Source organism: Nerophis ophidion, linkage group LG15, assembly GCF_033978795.1.
Source record: "Nerophis ophidion isolate RoL-2023_Sa linkage group LG15, RoL_Noph_v1.0, whole genome shotgun sequence".
In the NCBI taxonomy this organism is placed as follows: Eukaryota; Metazoa; Chordata; class Actinopteri; order Syngnathiformes; family Syngnathidae; genus Nerophis; species Nerophis ophidion.
The window spans coordinates 39,383,555-39,393,004 of NC_084625.1; the positions used below are offsets into that span (position 1 = coordinate 39,383,555).

A 9,450-nucleotide genomic window follows, 5' to 3' on the forward strand; every position below is an offset into this window, starting at 1 on the left:
GGAGGTAGGGGGTGGGGTTTGGGCAGGGGCGTTGTTGGGGCGGGGCGGGACATGGTTGGGGGTGTGGCTAGGAGAGGAGGAGTATATTTACAGCTAGATTCACCAAGTCAAGTATTTCATATATATATATATATATATATATATATATATATATGTATATGTGTATATATTTATATATATATATATATATATATATATATATATATATATATATGTATATGTGTATATATTTATATATATATATATATATATATATAAATATGTATGTTTATATATATATATATATATATTCACTGAAAGTCAAGTATTTCATATATATATATGAAATACTTGACTTTCAGTGAATTCTAACTATATATATATATATATATATATATACATATATATATATATATATATATATATATAGCTATAAATTCACTGAAAGTCAAGTATTTCATATATATTTATATGAAATACTTGACTTACAGTGAATTCTAGCTATATATATGTATATGTATACACATATATGTGTGTGTGTGTATGTGTATATATATATATATATATATATATATAAAATAAATATATATACATATATATATATACATATACATACATACACACACACATATGTGTATACATATATATATATATATATATATATATATATATATAAGAAATACTTGAATTTCAGTGTTAATTTTTTTAAACTTTCACAAACACATAACATTCATTTACTCATTGTTGAGCTAAGGGTTGAATTGTCCATCCTTGTTTTTCTAACCATATGCATGTACAGTAGATGGCAGTATTGTCCTGTTTAAAAGTGTCACAACATTGCTGTTTACGGCAGACGAACTGCTTTACGGTTGTTGCCATTTCTAATATAAAGTAATGTAAAGTTCTTACTTTACTTTGTCAGTAAACTCGTCATGAAAGCGCTAAAACATACCGGTGTAGTGAGTTTACATTATTCGCCAAAGGAACTTTAATTACAAGAGACTTCCGGCCTTGTTGTTGCACTACTGAGCCACGGATGAGGAGATGCTGCTCTGTTATTAATTGAAGTAAAGTCTGAATGTCATTAAAACAGTTAGCTCCATCTTTTGACACTTCCTCCACTCCCGTCCTGGCACGCTACACCGCTACAACAAAGATAACGGGGAGAAGACGCTACCAAAGGTTAGCCACGTAAAAAAGATCGCCCACAAAACAGCGCATCCTGAAGCCTGAAGCCTTAAGATGATCCGTAAAAAATAAACTATGCAACATTTTGACCAAAGAACCACCATTACATGTTATGTAGACCACAAGGAAGTGTTTAACACTGAGAAAAAAAAAAATCATAATATGACCTTTTTAATGCGCCTTATAATCCGGTGCGCCTTTGTATGAAAATAGACCTGACTAGACCCGCTCATCGGCAGTACGCCTTATTATCCAGTGTGCCCTATGGTCAGGAAAACACAGTATGTAACATACTGACTCAGGGATGGAAGAGATGGAGGGCAAAAAGTAAGAACGTTGCTTTGAATGTTTTACACAACATATAACCGGGAAAGTTATTGAAGTTCAAACAAACAAGGGCAGTCTAATCCATGTGTTCAACTTGTAATTGCCTTTGCGTGTCGGATGTGTTCTATGCAAACGTCGCCATCTGTTCTTTAATGACATACAACCTGACACTATTTACCATTCAAATACTTATTCTCGCTTATGACGTCTGTGTATGATTTGATTTTGTGGTTTTTGCCAATCAGCTGTTGGCTTCTTGTAGTTTGTGAATGGATTCACCTCTGAAGCTTTGTTGCAATGGGCTCAAGAGGCCTGTGTGGTAAATTTAAAGTTCAAGTACCAATGATTGTCACACACACACCAGGTGTGGCGAAATAATTCGCTGCATTTGACCCATCACCCTTGATCTTGAGGGGAGCAGTGAGCAGTAGTGGTGACCGCGCCCAGGAATCGTTTTTGGTGACTTAACCCCCAATTCCAACCCTTGATGCTGAGTGCCAAGCAGGGAGGTAATGGGTCCCATTGTTATAGTCTTTGGTATGACTCGGCCGGGGTTTGAACTCAAAACGTACCGATCTCAGTGTGGACATTCTCACCACTAGGCCACTGAGGAGGTATGTGTAAGTGTTGTCCCGATACCAATATTATGGTACCGGTACCAAAATGTATTTTGAGACCTTTTGGTACCTTTTGATACTTTTCTAAATAAAGGAGACCACAAACAATTGCATCATTGGCTTTATATTAACAAAAAATCTTAGGGTACATTAAACATGTGTTTCTTATTGCAAGTTTGTCCTTAAATAAAATAGTGAACATACTAAACAACTTGTCTTTTAGTAGTAAGTAAGCCAACAAAGGCTCCTGATTTAGTCTGCTGACATATGCAGTAACATATTGTGTCATTTTCCATTCTCATATTGTCAGAATTATTAAGGACAAGTGGTAGAAAATGAATAATTAATCTATTTGTTCATTTACTGTTAATATCTGCTTACTTTCCCTTTTAACATGTTCTATCTACACTTCTGTTAAAATGTAATAATCATTTATTCTTCTGTTTGATACTTTACATTAGTTTTGGATGATACCACACATTTGGGTATCAATCCGATACCAAGTCGTTACAGGATCAAACATTGGTCATATTCAAAGTCAAGGGGTTGACGGCAGGAGTGAGGCAGCGTAGTCCGTGTCCGAGCAGGGGGTCGAGGATTGACGAAGGCAGTCAGGAATCCGGATGGATGTCGAGAGGCGAAACACGATCACGGAAGACAGGGAACTCACTGCGGAAGACACAAGGGACATGAACAAGGGAGACACCGAAAGAGCAAAGAGAAGGCAAGCAAAGCATAGGGGAGGGAATGCCAGACGTGATGCTTATTGGGAAGTCCTCATGTCTCCCGTCCAAAAGCAGAATCTAGTAACTCACTTCTAGAGATACCCTTGAGATACAAGGTTTTTCTGTTGTATCTACGCGGTCATGTGGAAGTTGCTAGGTCCTGCCATGTGCGTTACAGCTTACTTACGGAACAAAAATCATATATCTCCAAAATTATCAGCTCAGTTTTGACCAACATTTCGTTACTAGGTTTTGCAGTTGGACGGGAGATGTGTCCAGGGACATATTTCCTGAGTTCATAAACATAATATACATTTTTAAAAAACTAAAGAATGTTGTGATGCCAAAAAATATCGACATAATCACAGTAGCATCGACTCGATACGCTCCTGTACTTTGTATCATTACAGTGGCTGTTCGGTGTAGATCCACCAATGGCGTTTGTTTTTATTTTAACGCCGGTGAGCTACGGTGTGTAGTGAAGCATGTTTAGCTATTCTTCGTCCTGCAGGGAGAAACTCACTTTATTTGTCGCCGTGGAAGCGAGGATTAGTGATTTAGAAGTAGCTAAAAACACTGCCGTCTGGGGCTCGACTTTAGCCGCAAGCAAGTTAGTCATGTCTTAACACACTTCTTTCGGTGGGCATTTCAGTACTATAACTTCACCTTTATCTTTAGTTCTTAAGCCAAAATGCATCCGCTTTCCCTTTTCTGTCTACACACTGTGTCTGCTTGTAAGTACTCCGTGATTGTGCTCTGCCGAAAATGCTCCTCTGCTCCTAAACCAGGCATGACGACAGGGTAACACGGGGTGGAGACCGGTACTTTTTAGAGACGGTATAGCACCGAATATGATTCATTTGCATTGCGGTACTATACTAATACCAGTATACCCATCCATCCATTTTCTACCGCTTATTCCCTTTCGGGGTCGCGCGGGGCGCTGGCGCCTATCTCAGCTACAATCGGGCGGAAGGCAGGGTACACCCTGGACAAGTCGCCACCTCATCGCAGGGCCAACACAGATAGACAGACAACATTCACACACTAGGGCCAATTTAGTGTTGCCAATTAACCTATCCCCAGGTGCATGTCTTTGGAAGTGGGAGGAAGCCGGAGTACCCGGAGGGAACCCACGCATTCACGGGGAGAACATGCAAACTCCACACAGAAAGATCCCGAGCCTGGATTTGAACCCAGGACTGCAGGAACTTCATATTGTGAGGCAGACACACTAACCCCTCTGCCACCGTGAAGCCCTACCAGTATACCGTACAATCCTAAATGGTAAATGGGTTGTACTTATAGCGCTTTTCTACCCCTTTTTAAGGAGCCCAAAGCGCTTTGACAGTATTTCCACATTCACACACACATTCACACACACATTCACACACTGACGGTGGGAGCTGCCATGCAAGGCGCTCACCAGGACCCATCAGGAGCAAGGGTGAAGTGTCTTGCCCAAGGACACAACGGACGTGACTAGGACGGTAGAAGGTGGGAATTGAACCAGTAACCCTCAGATTGCTGGCACAGCCACTCTACCAACTTCGCCACGCCATCCCCTAATTTATAAAGAACTGTGCAACCCCTGACTTACGCCGCAGCAGTGCAGTGTCAATACAGCTTGTGAGTGTGCCACACACTCATTGAGGCTTCATTTACTCATTACGAGCCTGTGTTACATCTGCCAATGGGTTCAAGGAGAAGGTGCAACTCACCTTCTTTAAAAGGCAGTGAGTATTCCCAGCAAGTATCATCTGACTTCCGTGAAGTTGCTGAGCCACTTATCCACCCAAAGGTGCCCTGGATGAAAAAAACAACAACAACAAAAAAACTGGACATCTGCTTTTGAAATATGTCTCGTGTCAGCGCACAGCTTTGTAAACGTCTTGTCTGCCATTACCATCAACCTCTTGACATCAATCTTAGATACGGATCCGGTTTATTGCCTCGTTTCTCATTTAAAGTGTCCTGTGTGTCAAATGAAAGCAGCGCCACAGCGTTGTGTCCTCAAACAGGAACACTCCATGGGACAGTGTTGCAAGTTGGCAGGTAATTTACCAGGTAAACAAACATACAGCACACCTGGGGTATTACAGTTGATGAATACTTTCTCATCCTGCAACCATCTGTAAAAATGTGCAGGGGGGTCCAACTTGCAAAAGCTGTTGTAAATCTTAGGGACACATATTTAAACGTTTGGATAATTCATATGATGCATACATTGTTCATTTTTTCATATGCTCTTTAAGCATGGCATCTATCTCAGGTCATAATGTGTATGTGTGTGTGTGTGTGTGTGTGTGTGTGTGTGTGTGTGTGTGTGTACTGTGTTGCTATGCCCTGCCACCTAGTGGTGCAATAGTGCCAGCCATGTTGAGTGCTTTAAAGGCCTACTGAGATGAGATTTTCTTATTTAAACGGGGATAGCAGGTCCGTTCTATGTGTCATACTTGATCATTTCGCCATATTGCCATATTTTTGCTTAAAGGATGTAGTAGAGAACATCCACGATAAAGTTCGCAACTTTTGGTCGCTAATAGAAAAGCCCTGCCTTTACCGGAAGTATGTGCGCGTGACGTCACAAGTTGCAGGGGTCCACACATATTCACATTGTTTATAATGGAAGCCACGAGCAATTTTGACCGAGAAAGCGACAATTTCCCCTTTAATTTGAGCGAGGATGAAAGATTTGTGAATTAGGATATTGATAGTGAAGGACTAAAAAAAAAAAAAAACAACGGCTCAGGGCAGCGGAAGTGTGAGCATTTCAGATGTAATCAGACACATTTACTAGGATAATTCTGGAAGATCCCTTATCTGCTTATTGTTTTAATAGTGTTTTAGTGAGATTTTAAAGATTGTAAAGACATACCTCGAGGTTGGATGGCTGCGGTGAACTCGGAGTGTCTCAGAGAGAAGCCGAGGAGCCAAGCTCACAGCTGCCTTTTAAACAGCTGCTGCAGGACGACAAAAAATCCAATGATATCTCCGTTAAGATATATATCACAATTTCCCCATCCAAAAACATCCTGGTTGATGTAGAGAAAACATGTTTGCTTGACCGCTTCGCTTCACAACAAACAAAGAAACACTCTGTCTCGGTGCTAAGGACAGCTGCAATCCACCGCTTTCCACTAACAACATTGTTCTTTATAGTCTCCATTATTAAATGAACTAATTGTAAAAGATTCAGCAACACAGATGTTCAAAATACTGTGTAATTACGCCATGAACAGAGATGACTTTTAGCTGTGTTTGGTGCAGCGGTAATATTTCCTTACAGTCCGTGACATCACGCGTACGCGTATTCATTCTGCGACGTTTTCAACAAGAAACTTGTTGGAAATTTAAAATTGCAATTTAGTAAACTAAAAAGGCCATATTGGCATGTGTTGCAATGTTAATATTTCATCTTTGATATATAAACTATCAGACTGCGTGGTGGGTAGTAGTGGGTTTCAGTAGGCCTTTAAAGGCCTACTGAAATGAGATTTTCTTATATAAACGGGGATAGCAGGTCCATTCTATGTGTCGTATTTGATAATTTTGCGATATTGCCATATTTTTGCTGAAAGTATTTAGTAGAGAACATTGACGATAAAGTTCGCAACTTTTGGTCGCTAATAAAAAAGCCTTGCCTGTACCGGAAGTAGAAGCCAATGTGCACGTGACGTCACGGGTTGTAGAGCTCCTCACATCCTCCCAATGATTACAATCATGGACACAAGCAGCGCAAACAATTCTGACCGAGAAAGCGACAATTTCCCCATATATTGGAGTGAGGATGAAAGATTTGTGGATGAGGATAGTGAGAGTGAAGGTCTAAAAGAAAAGAAAAAAAAAGACGAGGGCAGTGGGAGCGATTCAGATGTTATTAGACACATTTACTAGGATAATTCTGGAAAATCCCTTATCTGATTATTGTGTTACTAGTGTTTTAGTGAGATAATAAAGTCATACCTGAAAGTCGGAGGGGTGTGGTGACCGCCAGTGTCTGAGTGAAGCCATGGAGGAGCCAAAAAAGTCGCAGCTGCCTCTTTGACAGCTGCTGCAGGAAGAACGACACAAGCTCCGCTCATGTTTACAGTAAGAGCCGACTTATTACCACAATTTTCTCACCAAAACCTGCCGGTGGACATGTGGTAGAGAAACATGTTCGCTTTTACACTTACATGTTGCAGTTAATCGTATTCCATCTTTATTTGTTGTGATTTATATTTTCTGAATAAATTATGTGATAATGTTTATCAGTCAACTTATGGGTGTTAATTTTAAATTAAGATAAAAAAAAGTATATTAAAATCAAATCACTGTCTGTTATTTATGTAGTTTGACCATGTTCCTCGACTGATGTACTAACATCATGTAGTTTATTTTGTACATAGCTAGCATCATCTACAAAGATATAAATAATTGCAATTGTGCCATCCAGTGGACACATTTAGAACAGCAGTTACTTTCATTCAAAAATTTCAGGTACATTTTTATACTTGGCAAACTCATCCCGCGGGTCTGATAAAACTTGTTCTCGGGCCTGATCTTGCCCTCCGGCCGTACGTTTGACACAACTGATTTAGACTAATAGTATTAATGACAAAAAAAGTTAGTAAGGCATACATAATATCCGGCATATTTCTGTGCCGCCATGATGGTAAGTATCTACAGAATAAAACACATGATGTTAGTACATCAATTGAGGAAAACAGAGGGGGGAACATTTCATAGCGGCACGAAAATATACTGAAATATTATGTATCACCTACTAACTTGTATTATGATTAATAACACGAGTCCAAATTCATAAGTTTTGTTGTTGATGATGATGCTAAGTATCTACAGAATAAAACACATTATGTTGGTCCATCAATTGAGGAAAATAGAGGGGGGGGGGGGGGGGCACATTTTATGGCGACACAGAAATATGCTGAAATATTATGTATCCTCTACTAACTTTTTTGGTGATTAATAACATGAGTCTAAAGTAACAAGTTTTGTTGATGATGCTAAGCATCTACAGAATAAAACACATGTTAGTACATCAATTGAGGAAAATAGAGAGGGGGGACACATTTCATGGCGGCACAGAATTATGCTGAAATATTATGTATCACCTACTAACTTGTTTGTCATTGAAAACATGAGTCCAAATTCACAAGTTTTGTTGTTGATGATAAGTATCTACAGAATAAAACACATGTTAGTACAGCAATTGAGGAAAATAGAGGGGGGGGACACATTTGTTGGCGGCACAGAAATATGCTAAAATATTATGTATCACCTATTAATTTTTTAGTGATTAATAACATGAGTCCCAATTCACAAATGTTGTTGTTGATGATGCTAAGTATCTACAGAATAAAACACATGTTAGTACATTAATTGAAGAAAATAGACGGGGGGAACATTTTATGGCGGCATAGAAATATGATGAAATATTATGTATCCTCTACTAACTTTTTTTTTGTCATTAATAAAATTAGCCCAAATTTACAAGTTTTGTTATTGATGATGCTAAGTATCTACATAATAAAACACATGATGTAGTATATCAATTGAGGAAAATAGATGGATGGACATATTTTATGGCGGCACAGAAATAAGCTGAAATATTATGTATCACTTACTAACTTTGTTTGTGATTAAAAACATGAGTCCAAATTAACAAGTTTTGTAGTTGATGATGCTGGGTATCTGCAGAATAAAACACATGTTAGTACATCAATTGAGGAAAATAGAGGGGGGGACACATTTTATGGTGACACAGAAATATGCTGAAATATTATATATCCCCTACTAACTTTTTTTTGTGATTAATAATTTGATTCCAAATTAAAAAGTTTTGTTGTTGAGGATGCTAAGTATCTACAGAATAAAACACATGATGTTAGTCCATCAATTGGGGGAAATAGAGGGGGGGACACATTTTATGGTGGCACAGAAATATGCTGAAATATTATGTATGCCGTACTAACTTTTTTGATGATTAGTAACATGAGTCCAAATTAACAAGTTTTGTTGTTGATGATGCTAAGTATCTACAGAATAAAACACACGTTAGTACATTGTAAGCTTCTTACTCACAGTTCCCACAGATGCACGCTGGACGCCAGTGGTTCAGGTTTGACAGTAGTTTTAATATATTCAGTTTTTCAGGATCACGCTTTTCTGCTCGACTTTTCAGTCCCACCAACAGCAGCCGGTCCCTCCTCCGCTGGCCGTTTACTGTTAAAGACAACAGTTGATTAGATCAGCGCGTACCACCTGCGACATCTAATCAACTGCTAGCTGCGTCTCGCCGTCCTGCCCATGCCACGCCCCCGTCTGAGGGTGCGCTGTCTCCAGCCACCCAGACGGGGTCGCTGATCTTTCTACCTGCAGTGTGCTAATCACAACTTCCCTCCACATACATCAATTTAGGAAAACGGTGGGGGGGGGGGGGGCACTTTATATGGCGGCACAGAAATATGCTGAACTATTATGTATCACCTACTAACTTTTTTTGTAATAAATAAAATGAGTCCAAATTCACAAGTATTGTACAATTCCATTCTGTACATATATCCACATGATGCTAGTATATACCTTTGTGATCAAAAGTTTACATACAC

At 39.2% G+C, this 9,450-nt stretch overlaps 1 long non-coding RNA gene across 2 annotated transcripts; it reads right to left on the minus strand.

Annotated features, from left to right (window-relative positions):
* Positions 1-2,235: 2,235 nt before the first annotated feature.
* Positions 2,236-9,178, minus strand: LOC133569657 (uncharacterized). Of its 2 annotated transcripts, none has more exons than XR_009809844.1 (5): positions 8,924-9,178; positions 6,803-6,890; positions 5,715-5,799; positions 4,558-4,642; positions 2,236-2,780 (listed from the first exon to the last, which is right to left on the minus strand). It is a non-coding gene; the product is annotated as an uncharacterized LOC133569657 (long non-coding RNA). The 2 variants fall into 2 exon arrangements; XR_009809843.1 differs by having other exon boundaries at positions 6,803-8,533.
* Between the last annotated feature and the right edge of the window lie 272 nt (positions 9,179-9,450).